We start from the raw sequence: 16,336 nt of genomic DNA, 5'->3' as shown, positions 1-16,336 counted from the left end.
TGGGTGAAATTCCACAAGAGTTTAGAAACTCACTCACACTAGCCATGATTCTTTTCAAAAGGTAAAGTGCAGGTTAATTTGTTTTATGTATTTTTACTTTATATTTTGTATTAATCATTTTTATATGAAAAGTTTTGGGTTTTGAGTTTCCATTATGTCTTATGGGGAAATTTACTATGATATACAAGTGCTTTGGATTGCAACCACGTTTCCTGAGCGAATTATGCTCGCAAACCGAGGTTCCACTTGTATTCTTTCTTTCCCTGTCCAATGTCTGTGAGGAGTTTGTGCCATTATGCCGCCACAGTTTGTGTGTGGTCATGTGACTGCATGTGACGCCTGATTGGTGAAACTGTCACGCAGTAGCTCCACTGGCGGCTTCTCTCAGGCAAAAATACAGAATTAGCGTATCTAATGGAAAAAAAGTAACGAGTGTAGCGGAGTAAGAGTAGCGTTTCTTCTTCACATATGTACTCAAGTAAAAGTAAAAAGTATGGTGCAGTAAAACTACTCTTAGAAGTACAGTTTCTTTAAAACGTTACTCAAGTAAATGTAACAGAGTAAATGTAACTCGTTACTACCCACCTCTGAAGGTGACACAGACTAACAGCTCTTTGTTCCTATCTGCAGCAGAGATGACTTTGACCAACCCACAGATACAAAAACCCTCTAAGCCACAGTTCCTGACTGCTTCTGCGCTATTTAAACAACAGACTGATAAAATCTGTCTGTAATTCCATACCAATGAGCACAAGACCCACACAAGGCATCAGCGATCTACTTGACCCTGACCCACTTGAAATAAAGCCAAATATTTTTGTTTGATTTTTTTGTATAAATCAGAAAAAAATGTTCTGATTGCTTCTCATTTTTTCATACTTGTGTGTGGTCACGCATTACCATTACTGATGAAGGATTTCAGGAAAGTTTTAATAAGGTTGAACTCTCCTTAGATGTTTCTGCAGCTTATTAAGACATCTCAGTTAAAGGTTTGAGAAAGTGACATAAGGTCTACAAAAATCAAGCATCTCAAAAAACAGTGGCCATACCTTTCCTTGTTCATGGAGTATCATTCAACTTCATCTAAGGAGAAGCTGAGAGATTCCAATCCAAGTGACTGTCTTGTGGTGTCTGGTTCAAAGTGATTGATCTACAGTATATTTTATCATCAGTGATAACCCATGACAAAAAGCTTTCATCATCTGACATATGACAGAAGACCAAATCTGAACACATCCCTTTCTATATAGTTTTATGATTAATGATCATGTTTCATGCAGCCAAACATGTACACTTTTCTGACTATCCAAAGGCATCATTAATATTGTTCATACTTCCCTGGGATACTGGGAGCTCAGCTGCAATCTTTCCAGTTGTAATCCATCAAATTTTCTGGATGTGTTCATCGGCAATACTAGGGTGAATGCTGTTGTTGGCCAATCAAAGTGAGGTGCATTAAGTAGCTCCACTGGTACTTTTTTAAAACCTGGATGTTGTGAAACCCCAACTAATAATGTTTTCTTCAACAAAAGTACTGTCTCTGTATATATTTTTAAGCTTGCTATTTCTCCATTACAAGAAATTCTATAACACCCCATTCTTCAAACTGCACATTAAGACATTAATAAGCACAAAAAGGGATGAAGCAACCTGGATAAAGGAACACCATCTCCAGCTCATTATGGTAAAGATGGACCTTCCTGATATCTCAGCCCATCCATCTATTCAGCACTGCATATCTGTTCGATTTAACTCATTATTGCTAATACCCACCAAGTCTGACACAACCTTGGGGTGATGACCAGCTGTCCTTCACTGACCCTGTTGCTACAGTCTCACAGTCTTGCACATTTACTCTATGCAACATCTGCAAGATCAGACTGTATCTGACGCAGTATGGAGCACAACCTCTGGTCCAGGTTTTGTTCTTCTTATGTCTGGACTACTGCAACTCTCTTCTGGTAGCAGTACCATATATGTGTTTCCAAGCTGCTCCAGATGATTCAAAATGCACTGGCACATCTGGCTTTCAGTCAATCAAGGTGGGCACATGGAACTCCTCTTTTCAGATCAATACACTGACTCCTTTTAGCAGCATGCATAAAGTTGAAATCTTTGATGCTTACCTTCATAGTAGCCAACAGCACCTACATATGAAGACATTTGTAATATCCTATGCTCTGTCTTGAACACTCAGGTCTAGCGAGGAGTATCTTTGTGTGATGCATGCTATGAAATCAGAATCCACACTTTTTTCCCATATAGCTTCTAGCTGGTGAAATAAGCTGCCCACCTCCATTTAAAATTCAGACTCCTTCAATGTGTTTAGGAAGCATATGAAGACTCTCTTGCTTGGTGAATTTTTGTCTAACTGATATTAACTGTTAGGTTTTATTATCTAGGAATTGTAACTCACTTGTATTTTGTTCAGAGCTCTTCAATTGTGGTGATCAATTCTGCAACCTTGCCCTGTAGCACTTGCTCCCAGACAATCCCCCAGACTGATGTTTATTCGATTATGTTGACCTGTTTTTTTGTAAGTCAATTTGGATAAAAGTGTCTGCTAAGCAAATAAATGTAACTAAAACAGGTGTTGTAAGAGCAGTGGATGATGTAGTAAGGATTAGAACAGGCAAAAAAAGACAAGATTTATGAGTCCCTGGGGAATCAAACAAGACCTATCAACAAAAGGAGCCCAAAGTGCACCAAAAAAAAAAATAAAAACCAAAGATCATATTGCTATATTGGTTTAATCAGTCCCAATAACAAGTGGCTTTAGTAATGAGATCAAAAGTTAGGATGTCTGTGGATGTGCATCACCACCTTAAATAGCATTTGAGTGATGACATAACATATCATGTAACTTTCCATTCAGGCAATCAGTAACAGGAATTCTGTAGCAACACTAAACAACAGGACTGCACCAAAGCAAAAATTGACAGAATAATATAAAACAATATACTGTATTAAATATCACAAAACTAAAGTAAGGTGTAAAGTCCCAATTAACATGATAAAAATTCAAAAATATTCCGATTCTAACAATTGGAAGCAGATGCAAATTGAGCTTTGGGTTTTAACAGTGCTCTAGCATTGTGCAAAAAATATTCATTTTCTGAACCCTCTCGTCAGAAACTGAGCCTTTCAGTTCATTACAAAGTACAATGAAGCACTTATATCACACTCACTAACGCGGGGCCAATTCAGTGTTGGCAACCAACCTAAAAGTATGTTGTTCTGGCTGTTTTGGATATTGGCATTTCTAGAGCAAAACCCATAAAGTCACAGCAAAAAACTTGCAACATGCACACAGGGAACATTGATGCAAAACCTCAACATTTAAATGCAATATTTTTCACTCGAAAATTTGCTACAACAGTGGGTTTGTGGTATTAAAAATGTGATCCTTTCTCAGTCATCACAATCAACTACAATAAGTCAGCAGAGTACCCCTACCCAAAGAGAACCCCCTGGCGATTCCCAACAAGCATCAACAAATTACTGAACACAATGAAAAAAGGAAGAACGTTAATGTGTTAGGATTGTAATCATCATTAAAATATCTTGCAAAACCATTTTTGTTGTTCATACTTGCACAAAAGAAGTTAAAATCTGCAAAGGAAAGTGTGCAATTCATTCATCTGTTCATTTTTATAAACTCTGACGTAAGCAGATATTTTTGTCTGGAACTCACAACTGCTTATACACTAGTGAGCTGCAAAAACCTGCTTCCTGATGATGAACTGAAAATAGAAATACTTGTCATTGAAAGTCAAATTTAAATTAAAAGATCATTGGTGTAGTTTGAAGATAAACTATAATATTTCCCTACTTAAAAAGAGAAGGTTCAAAAAATATCAGCAAGAGCTGTGGGACACTTTATCCCAGAATGATTCTGCAGAAAATCCTTACCTCATAATGAAGAGGAATGGCTTGTTTTTTAAACACATAGGACTTATTCACTTTACTTGGAAATAAAGAAATATAAAGAGTGAACAAATATAAAGAGTGCATTGTGAGTCTTGAGCAGTTACTTTAAGAAGATTATTGTAAAGGACATTGTAACCTTGTGCACTAAATTTTCCTGCTATCAGCATCCCTTGTGGTAAAAGAACAGAGCAGTAACAGGGCATATGGAATTAAACTAATCTTAAAACTAGAAGAGTTTCATATTACATAGGATACGTTACCAACAATCAGGGCCAGTGTATTAATTTAATTGCAATGTCATGTGAGCAGCTTATCCCTGTTCATCTGCAACTTGTAATTAAATCAATGATTAGTATCATTGTTATTGAATATTAATCAGAAAATGTAATTATAATGTCACATCAGACTAAGAGCTAGCCATTAATTTCAATAAAATGTATATCATAAGATGAAAATAGAGCTTTAAAATTACATTGTATGCAGTTTCTGAAGATAATTTCCTGCCTTGCGCCCTGTGCTGGCTGGGATTGGCTCCAGCAGACCCCCCGTGACCCTGTAGTTAGGATATAGCGGGTTGGATAATGGATGTTATGGTCGCTTCCTCTTCCTTTCTTTCCACTGTTGCAAGGGTGAGAAAATTCAAGTTGAACAAATAATGCAATTGTAAAGATTGTAATTTTTTTATAATGAACCGTCATTGAAAGGACATTTTTGCAACACTTCATTTATTGCCTGTTTAAGATGTGTGATGTTAATTATCATGTGATTTAGTGTACAATTCGCACAAATGAAAATTGATTAATATGTGGTGCCATGGCAGAACATTGTTGTAAGCTGCACTTTTCCAGGGATTTGAAAATTATTGACAGCCTGCATACACAAAGACTACACATCAGTTTTTGTTCATGGGGGACATTATTTTCCCCCCACAACCAACAGATTTATACATTAGATTAAGTGGCTGTCACCGTCCTGCTACACTGACAGACTGAGGAGATCGTTCCTCCCCCACACTATGCAACTCTTCAGTTCCACCCGTGGGGGTAAACGTTAACATTATACAAAGTTATTGTCGGTTTTACCTGCATTATTAACACTCTTTAATTTAATATTGTTTTTTGTATACTGCTGCTGGAGTATGTGAATTTCCCCTTGGGATTAATAAAGTATCTATCTCTAATTCTAAACTTGGCCAATGTGACAGAGTAAGAGTGTTCCATCCAGAACTGATTTTTGCCATATGCTTATAAAATTTCATCAATAACCACAGACTGTTGCACTATTTTTTTACTATTCATAAGCAATAAAATTGTACAGTATATATTCCGATTAGTGTCCCATTATCTATATATAATGCTTTTGAATCACAAGAGCGCCTTCCGCTGGTGCATTACAATTGCAATTATTGTGAATTTCAGAGCCTGGCTATACCATAGCATAGCATTGATGGTCGAGAGGGGTTGAGTCAAGGGAGGTGGGAGGCACCTGCACCGCCTGCTAATAGTTACTCTATAATTTTTTTTTTTTTTGGTAAGCTGTAATTTTTAATTTCATATCAGATTGTAGTGAGAAGTCATGCAAAAAGACACCTTTTATTGGCTAACTAAAAAGATTACAATATGCAAGCTTTTGAGGCAATTCAGGCCACTTCTAAAGCTTGCATATTGTAATCTTTTTAGTTAGCCAATAAAAGGTGTCATTTTGCTTGACTTCTCACTACATTCATAACGGCTAACACGGTACAACACCCTAGTGTATCAGATTGTAGTATTGCTACATTATCTGATTGCATACTGTTAAAATCTTTAGGTCCGTAAACATTGCTTTCTAGATTTAAACTAACAATTTTATTAAACTCCCATAGCTCAAACCCGCTTAATCCAGTTTATGGTTATTTATTAACTTATTTATTTGTCAGCACTGACAGCAAGGCTGGAACCATCCCTGAGCAGGGAGCCATACCATCACCATCTATTTAAATATATTTAGATGAATTTGAATTATAATTGTAACATGTATGGTGAAAGATTCACTTATTGTACAAATTATTAGGAACACTGTCTTAATACAGGATGGGGCCTCCTTTTGCTCTCAAAAACGACTTCTGTTGCATGGAATTCACAAGATGTTGAAAACATGAGATCAAGGACCTTGTTGACATGACTGCATTGTGCAGTTTCTGCAGGTTTGTCAGCTGAACATTCATTCTGTGAATCCCTTATCCTACCACATCCCAAAGGTGTTCTATTGGATTCAGATCTGGTGACTGTGAAAGCCACTAAAGAACGTCAAACTCACTGTCATGTCCATGCAACCAGTTTGAGATGAATTTTTGCTTTGTAACATGGTGTATTATCATGCTGGAAACAGTCATTAGATAATGGGTAAATTCTCTCCATGAAACGATGCATATGGTCAGCAAAAACATTTAAGTAGGTCGTGAAATTCAAGAGATGACTGATTGGTACTAACAGACCCAACGTGTACCAAGAAAAACATTCCCAAATGTCATTACACCACCTCCACTAACGTGGACTGTTGACACAAGGCAGGTTAGATGCATGGATTCATGGTGTTGGCTCCATTCTGAACCTACCATCTGTTTGCCTTGACAGAAATCTAGATTCATCAGACCAGGCTCCATTTTCCCAGGCTTCAACTGTTTAGACAGGCTGTGCCACTGCATCCTCAACTTTCTGTTCTTGCCTGACAGGAGTAGAACCCAATGCGGTGATTTGCTTTTGTATCCCACCTGCCTCAAAGTTTGATGTGTTATGCGTTCGGAGATGCTTTTCTGCTCACAACAGTTGTACAGAGTGGTTATCTGACCTACCAAAGCTTTTCTGTGAGCTCAAACCAGACCTGCCATTCACCACTGACATTTCTCATCAACAAGACTTTTTCTGTCCACCGAACTGCCACTCACGGGATGTTTTTGCAGCATTCTGAAAAACTCTATACAGACTGTGTGTGTGAAAATCCCAGGAGATCAGCAGTTGTAGAAATACTCAACCCAGTCTGTCTAGCATCAATAATCATGACACAATGAAAATCACTGAGATAACATTTTTCCCTATTGTAATGTAAATTAATTGAAGCTCCTGACCTGTATCTGCATGATTTAATGCATTGAACAGCTGCTACATGATTGATTGATTAGATACCTGTACGGATAAGCAGGTGTACAGGTGTTCCTAATACTTTTATTTAGTGAGTGTATATTTATTTCATCAATGTAAATCCAGCCAAATAGCTTTGTCTCTTCTATCAGGCTTGCAGTGAGGTGTAATGGTTAAGGCAATGAACCTTAAAACACAAGACTTCCAGTTCAAAAAAAATTGAGTCACTGTGTAATCCTAAAAAACTTTAAGTTGGAGGCACTTTATAAAACTACTAGTCAGAGGGGTTGTCAAACTAACAACTGCAGATTCTGGATCTCATCGCCATAATGACATGACACTACGTTGACTTTTCAGCACAGTTTCACATTTAAAAGTGTCATGAGCTGACAGCACCAATGCCTGTATGAACGCTTTACAGGTATGGCAAGTTGTAGTCATTTGCCTTTTATTTTCTCTTTTCAATTCTGTTGGGGTTGACAAACAAAAGACATCAGACAGACAGGCTTCTCTCCTGTTTGTGCAATCCAAAACACTGGCGTTTCTTCTTTGTATGCATTGTACTTCTGGGTGACCACTCATTGGTTGTCATCTGTTTCACACACAAGTCCGCACCTGCTACTATTCTATGACTGCTCCCAACTCACTAAGATTATGTAAATGAAGATTATAATGTTATGTGATGTGACAGGGGCTTAACTTACCAATACTCCAACTGTAAAACAAATATGTAAACAATTGCACTGTATCCTGACCTTGGAAGTCAGCTTTCCATTTACCTTAGTTGTCTACGTCACTTCAGTGTTGCAATACAGTCTTCACACATTCAGGCATTTAGAGTTGCCAATTATTTTGTCAACAAACTCCATGCAGACAGCTCCCTAGGCCAGACCAATTTCATTAAAATATCATGTTATGTTCAGGAATACAAATCAGGTTGTAAACCACGAAAAAATAATCAACTACAGCATCTCCTAAATTAGTGGAGTGCTTTTTCCTTGATTGTTAAATGAAGTGTGATGTTATAAGGAGGAGGAAACAGATTCTAAATATATTATGTCATTACCATACATTCCCTGCCTGGGGTTTGTTTCCTGCATTGTGCCCTGTGTTGGCTGGGATTGGCTCCAGCAGAACCCCCGTGACCCTGTAGTTAGGATACAGTGGGTTGGATAATGGATGGATTACCATACATTTGTCTAGAGTTGCTTTTATCATCCATTTCTTTCCAATTCCCTGCTATCGTGAATGATGGGACTTCTTGTCAGAATTCTTCCACTCCAGTAAATTCATTCATTTTTTGAGGGGGTCTGTAGCAGCAACAGTGGGCACAAGGCAGGAATTAACTCTAGATTGCATCTCAGTCCTTGACTTTGTACATTCTTAATAGAGAAGCAGTTTATTCATATTTAATTAACCTATCATGCATGCCTTTGGAAGAGGGCAACTAAGAAAACCCATCCATACTCAGAGAGACTCTATACAGACAGCGACTTGAGTCAAAGCTCCAGAGCTGTGAATCAGAAGCACTAACTAATGTGCCACAGCGCATACTTTTCATGATGTTCATAGGTGGTTTTGTAACCCTGTCATGGAGAATGTGGGTTAAGAAAATTAACTGGATGGGTGGATGGATTTTATGCTTAAACAGTGCCCATGTCAGAGTCTTGCATAAATCATAGCGTACAAAAGAATATTGGCCATCCACTCTTAATTATTTGAACACTTACTTGTTTATTTTTACAACAGTGTGGGGAAACACCCCTCACCCTACTTAAAAAATGATATGGGAAGAGCAGCCCAGATTGAGATGCTTCACTGATCCTTTGACACCCAAATGAAGATCTTCCTCCATGAGCCTAATTACTCTCTCGCTGTTATTCTTTTCATGCTGATAAACTCCAAGGGCCCCTTTACTGAGACATGACTGCGGTGTGGCAAGTCTTCTAATAGTACAGTGTCACTGGCAAAGGAAAAAAGGTAACACTAAAATACCTGGTTGATGGCTCCACCCGCCTTCTTGTCTGAAATAGGTGCCTCCCTGTAAGTCCTTGCTATCACACTTATGTCACAACATTTACAAAGCACCATTCTTTTTTATAAGAACTATAACTCAAATCTGTTTGACAACACCTCTGAAATTCAAAAGTTCAAAACACACCATGTGCTGTTGCCCCTCTTGTCTTGCTCCATCATTTAAGGAACAATGATATGAAGGATTCAAAAATTTACTTGAAAACAGTGACAGAGAAACTACAGAAGAACTGCAAACTATGTCACATAGGCATAGTATCTTTTCTAAATGTAAATTATTATTTTCTGTACATACATACCCAAGTATGTGCACATAATTTACATTTTCCAGAGCGGACCGTTAGTCTAGTGCAGGCCACAGGACTATTGCTTAGAAGTTACTGTGAATTTCCCCTTGGGATTAATAAAGTATCTATCTATCTATCTATTACAGAAACACACTGCATATAAACTGCAATCACATCCATCACTGCAAAAAATGACATCAAAGCAAGTGAAAAGTTTTTTTATCAAACTATTAAGTCTTATCTTTCTTATCACAGATTTCTTGGTAAATCATCCATCCATTATCCAACCCACTATGTCCTAACACAGGGTCACAGGGGTCTGCTGGAGCCAATCCCAGCCAACAAAGGGCGCAAGGCAGGAAACAAACCCCAGGCAGGGCGCCAGCCCACCGAAGGGGCTCACACACACACACACACTAGGGCCAATTTAGAATCGCCAATCCACCTAACCTGCATGTCTTTGGACTGTGGGAGGAAACCGGAGCACCCAGAGGAAACCCATGCAGACACAGGGAGAACATGCAAACTCCATGCAGGAAGGACCCAGGAAGCGAACCCGGGTCTCTTTACTGCAAGGCAGCAGCGCTACCCAATGCACCACCATGCCGCCCTCTTGATAAATCAATAAATCTTATATTTAAGATTATTGAGCTTATTTAAAGAAATCTACTCAAGTCAGTTTTGCTTACCCCATTGGCATATTGTGTTGGTAAATAAGACTAAAATTATTTCTATAGCTACATTTAAATCATTTAAATATAATATGTATGAGCAGCTACAGAGACACCCATGCAGACATGGAGAGAAAGTGTCAAATGTCATGCAAAAAATGATTAAGCATAAGATTTGAACCCAATGATGTTGAATTTGAGAAGCAGCAGAGATGACCACTGTGCCACAAAGCTTCACAATGCATGGATTTATATTAATTATATTCTATTTATAAATGGGAAGCATGACACATACCAAAGAATTTAGTTGAATTGATATAAAATGTAAATTTTGTTCAATCATACATTAGCTTAAACACTTAGTCCAGTTTTAGTTATGTGTGCAGTCAGAGCTCATCCAGGAGCAGCCCTTACACAGGCACACCACACTCACTCATATGGGGCCTGATTATAATCACTAATCATCCTGGCATCCAACCATGTGTAGAATCAAGCGGCAAAAAAGAAGATACCATTTTTGTGCTAGAGTGTTCATATCAAAAAAATAATAATAAAAAAAAACAAAACTGCAATATACATTTCCAATTTAAAAAAATTACAGACTTGCAACGCCTTCATGAACTGGGGTGTTAAAAAATGAACTCGCTTGTGATTTTCTTCTAATTTTATACTGATTCAATTAAACATTTACTGAAAAAACATTAAATGTAAACCACTCATTAATAAAGAAATAAAATAAAAAACAACCAAAAGAATCAGAAGATCCTTGGGTACCCTCAGCATTGCTGCATCTCCAGCAATTCAATTAAAAGTAATCTTAGAAGTAATTTCAGTTCAGGGGCTGGGGTTATTGTACAAGCCCTGCCCCTTCTCATGTCGGGAGGCTGTAGCAGTATAAAACATATAGGTGATATCCAGTCAAGCATTAAGGAAGTGGAAAGCCGGAGTGGTCCCAACACATGAGCTAAAGCAGGCCCCTTGAGCAAAGATGTTGTCTCGGTAAGTGAACAAAATACATTGTCTTTTAAACACAGATGTTACAGGATTAAAAGCTCTGGCAGCCAGTCAAACACTTCTTAAAAGGCTTGTACTTACTTTGCTTAGAATGACTTATGGGTTCTAGAGGAGATTTATTAGGATCTAAAATGTTTAGTTAGAGAGATAAATTTATTGCACTCATATATAAATACTATGAATATATTTCTGTACATAGCAGATGCATTTCATAAGATATAATAAGCTGTTTGAATTAAATGGAAAGGTGGAAGATTCCAAAGAACCTTTCCACATTATGACAATTATATACTTCAACGGGTTCTATTTTAAGGGTATTTACTTATATAAAGTGTGTGAGTGGTTAGCCCTACTGCTGCATAGCTCCAAAGACCTTAGTTCAGTTTCAATTTCCATTCTAAGGACATGCTGCTTTGGTTAACTGGTGACTCATAATTGGACTGGTGTCAGTGAAGGAGAACTGGCATCCCATCCAGGGTTAGTTCCATCAGCTCCAAACAATTGATAGAATTAGAAATAAGTGTCTGAACATGTATTTAACATAATGTGTTTTAAATGTTACAGTTAAGATCAAATACAATTTGAACTTCATGGCAGCATTCTTGTTAAGGTGACAAGTTATTGTGGAACACAAATTCTTGGATGTGCTAACGACTAGCTCAAATTAATTATCCGGAAGGAATAATAATTTGATACTGATCTGAAACAACAAACAAATACCAAGGCATCTTGAACAGGATTGTTTCAATACCAAATTAAAGATGAGCAATCTTTACTATAGTAACATTCAATTTTTCATTACTGTGAGATCAAAATTTCGGTATATTATAAAATATGTCCAAGGAATACTAAAATGATAAAAAGGATGGCAAAATCTATTCTGGCCTAAATGTTTTACATATTTGGCTGACACCTTTATTCAAGGCAGCTTACAACATCTGAGATCCAACTGGATACATTTCTTTTGTTTTTCCAATTGAAGCACAGGCGGGTGCCGTGACTTACCCTCCGTGCCAGTCGCAGGATTTGGAACCACTACCTCAGGGTTTGAAGTCCAACGCCTAAAGCATTACACCACACTGCTTTACAAAATAAAAGTTTACCCAATGGCCTTGTGTGATTTGTACAGGTCATCATCTTTGTGACAACATTTGAGGGGAAGAACCATCAAACTTGATGTGATCTTCAGTCTTAGGGAATCTAAATATGATCAATGCAGAAAAGTGTGCTTCTTTTCAATTTAGCCAACATTTCTACACAGACATGCCTTTAACTAAAACATTTTGTATTTAAATCATTCATTCCTTTCCTAATACAATGGTGTCTAAAACACATCTTAATAGGTGTTGCATGTATAACACATGTAATAAGAAATACTTTGGCCACTGCTGCCATTTAACACAGTGAAAGTAACTCATTTTCTTTAGTCATTCTTTAATAATAAATTGTTTATTATGACAGTGTTCTTTGTTCATGCTTTTTAAAAATTTTCTTACAAAGCTGTCATTTAGGAAGAACATATACATGCATAAAACAAAATAACGAAGAAGCTGGTGTCATCTGCCCATATGTTGATGTCATAAAGCATATAAAATATATTGTAATTTCAAAGGAATAATAAAATAAAAGTTGAGTGAATATTATATCTATGCATTAAACACTCATCTTTACCAAAATCCTTAAAGATATAAGTAAATCCAAATGGTTATCACAGTATATACACTAAGCTCTTAAAAGCAGAAAAATCACAAGAGGCTAACATTGATTTTGAATTAAAATTAATGGCAAGGGCTGGCTCGAGAGAAAAATCCAAAACTAATGGCATACCCCAGGGCCAAAACTGCACCATACCTAAGAAGCAGTAGCATAATGCTTGCATTGTTCATGTAGTGTTTTAAATAAGAAACTGGTCAACAGTGGCTGTGAGTGAGTGACTTGGCATTTTGAGGTATAAAGCACAAGGGTGCTGACTTCATGTGTGACCCCGAGCAAGTCTCTTAATGGTCCAGTGTTTTAATAGAAAAATAACTGGAAATAATTGGAATTATACAGCTGTTCCTTCATTTTAAAGTACTTTGTGATAACGTCCACTACAAAATAAGTGTTTTTTATGCTCATATACGAAATATAAATAATTCATTTTTCTAAAAGGCCTAATCTTAGTCTTGGTGGTATGGCAGTGCACCAGTTAGCTCTCTTGGCCTAGTTTTGCACACAGCATTCAGAATTTTGCACATTGTGCTGGGTCTTACTTTTTCCCCTCAGGGACTCAGCTACCTTCCTACATTCTATAGTACTCGGGTGTTGTACCGTGTTAGCCATTGTGAATGTAATGAAAAGTCAAGCAAAATGACACCTTTTATTGGCTAACTAAAAAGATAGTTTTACAATATGCAAGCTTTCGAGGCAACTCAGGCCCCTTCTTCAGACAAGATTTAATCAAGATGTAATCAGGGATGATTTATGTATTTTGTCTACTGTAGTGCAGCCAAGAAAGGCATTGGCTCCCCACAACCCTCAATTGAATAACAGGGTTAGAAAATTGAAAGATTAAGGGAGAGAGAGAGAGGAGAGGTTGGGAGCATGCGTTGATTACAGTGCATCAACCACCCATCTCCCAGAATGAGATCCGAGTGTAGCGCTGCAATGGGTGACACCTCAGCACCACACTGAATAGTGTGAGATTTTTTTTATACAGTGGCTGGAGTGCCAACCCTGCCACCAACCCCCAAGTTCTCCCTGCAAGTTGGAGGACCTGCTTTCAGGGCTGGATGCAAAATAATGTCACATCCAGGATGGAGCAATTGCAGAATGTGTGTAATAAATGGATGGAAGAACAGACAATTCCTTACTTACCCAAACCACTGTTGTATACAAGGGTGGTTCTCATGAACTCACTATAACTGTAATGTCATCAAATGTTCAACATTAATATTTTTGCTATGTATTCATTTTTATTGTAGGTATACTTCTAAATAATTTACCAGAAGTGCAATGACCTTATAATGCAGTTGTGAGAAATATGGTATTATAGACATAATTAAATAGTACCAACATCAGAGTGTGGCCTATATACATTATTAACAATCATCACCCTAAACAGTATGAAACAGCAAATAAAGATAAGTGAATAAACAACATCCAATAAATGCATAATACCAAACTAAATTAGATAATTTCACATCTTACTCAGTCCATTAAGAGGAAGTTGAAACCTGGCTTTAATCAGGAAGTTGTAATGGAGGCATGGCTACATCTTACCAGTTGAGTGATTGAGGAGAAAGCTTTAGGGGGGGAAATCACTGAACTGATGAACGGATTTGGTTTTCATTTTTCTAAACCAATATTGGATTTGATAAACCTTAACACTAAAACCGCTTATTGTGTTTCTAGAAATCTAATAATATTTCCCATCCTGGCATATCTGGTGGTTACAGTTGCTGCTGCTCCTGTGGAAGGTAAGGACAGATCTTATTTAATATATTCATTGAGTGGGCCAAGTATTGATGATTTGGTTAGAGTTGTGGCCTCACAGTTCCCAGACCCAGATTCAAATTCCTGTCTGATTACATTTTACACATTTTTCTCAACATTCACTTCACTTCTCAAAGATGTATATGTTAAGGTGACCTTGAATTGGCCCAGCATGACTGAGTGTGGGTGTGCCCTGCATTGGCCTACCATTATCGTTCGACTAAGTAGTTTACAGCAATAAAGGGATGGATTTTTAATTTTTAAATCTAGCCTACAAAAAAGTACTATTTTATTTCCAGAAAAAAACATGCAAATTCTTCGATTGATTCAGTTTTCAATATGGTATGTTCTGTATAGCACCTGTCTAGAGTGAACATCACTACACATAGCTTTACCTGTACATAGCTCTACTAAACTTTATTAATACGTTTTTGCTATTACACCACAGGTAGATGAAGTAACTCATTTAGTGGTGGGCACTAACCCTGATAACTTTGAATTTTTTCACCTGGCCATACCATCTAACTAAAAAGACCGAATTTCAAGCATAAAAGTAGCAGAAGCAGAAGAAAAGATAAGATGGTATTAAAAAAAAAGTATTAGGTCAAATAAAGATCAACTGGACTCCTAGAAATCAACCCAGGGTAGAACACTGGTGTACATGCGGTCTTCAACTTTGCAAACTATAACAAACAAATCAGTAGAGGGACAAATCTCTTTTGAGACACCATATATTAAATGCACACTGGGCATACATGTAGAGGGGTATAGCATACTATGTTTGTTTAGAACTCTGTTTTGCACTTGTGTTTCATTTGTAGTGTTTTTCTTTATTTTACTTTATACTTTGCTATCTGTGTTGAGGATGAGTATATTACTGTCTATTGACCTGCACTGACCAGTTTATATCTAATGATGAAAACTGGTTGCTGAGTCACCAGTATTTTGACAAGAAAACAAAAAACAGAAGAACCAGCATATGGAGCAAAAGCCCCAAAAGACCATTTCACAGGATTGTATTGAGGCAACGAAAAGCTTGCACAGTCAGTGCAGGAAAAGAAAACAAAAAGGCAAACTGAACAACTTAAATAAAGGAACAAAACGGTACTCAAATCATAATAATGCAAATGCGCAGAAAAACATTTGCTTCAAAATTTCTAAAATTTCTACAATTCCCATCAAAAAACTGTTGTAAATGATACAAAAATGCAGTTTTTTAAAAAAAAACATAGCTACAGTCAAAACAAAAGTTTGTTTATAGAATCGATCCAATGCCAAGATATCAGAAACCATGTGCCTCCATCTTAAATAGGTGGTACATTTAGAGACATTTAAAAGACATGGTGTTTCAGGTAGGGTGCCCTGTTTATTGCTGATGTGGGAAAAGGAGTTAATTGGGGAAAAAAACAGTGCTTTGAAGTAACGCCAGTTCCACCCATCCACATACTGATACACAGACATCACTCTTCACAAAAGTGGTCAAATCAGGTTTAAAGATAACTAAATATGTAAATCTGTCAAATTTTGACTTTATCATTAACTTACCTAGTAGTTATAGTGAAAGTAAAAAGAAAATAAGTGAAACCTCCTAAATATTCCCAGAATTACAGTGAGTAACAACCATAGTAGTTTTAGCACTTTAAATCCTGTAAAGTGCAAACAGTTTCTCCGTGAGAATGCAAAAAGATAAAGAACACGTTGATTGGTAGATAAAGTTAGTTTGGCATGATGTTAATTCAGTTACACTCCCAGTAAGGAGGATAGTCATTAAAGAAACATCTATACAGCTTTCCCTTAAAGCACAACG

The sequence above is a fragment of the Polypterus senegalus genome, chromosome 15 (genome assembly GCF_016835505.1).
Source record: "Polypterus senegalus isolate Bchr_013 chromosome 15, ASM1683550v1, whole genome shotgun sequence".
Lineage (NCBI taxonomy): Eukaryota > Metazoa > Chordata > Cladistia > Polypteriformes > Polypteridae > Polypterus > Polypterus senegalus.
This window is presented reverse-complemented; position numbering follows the sequence as displayed.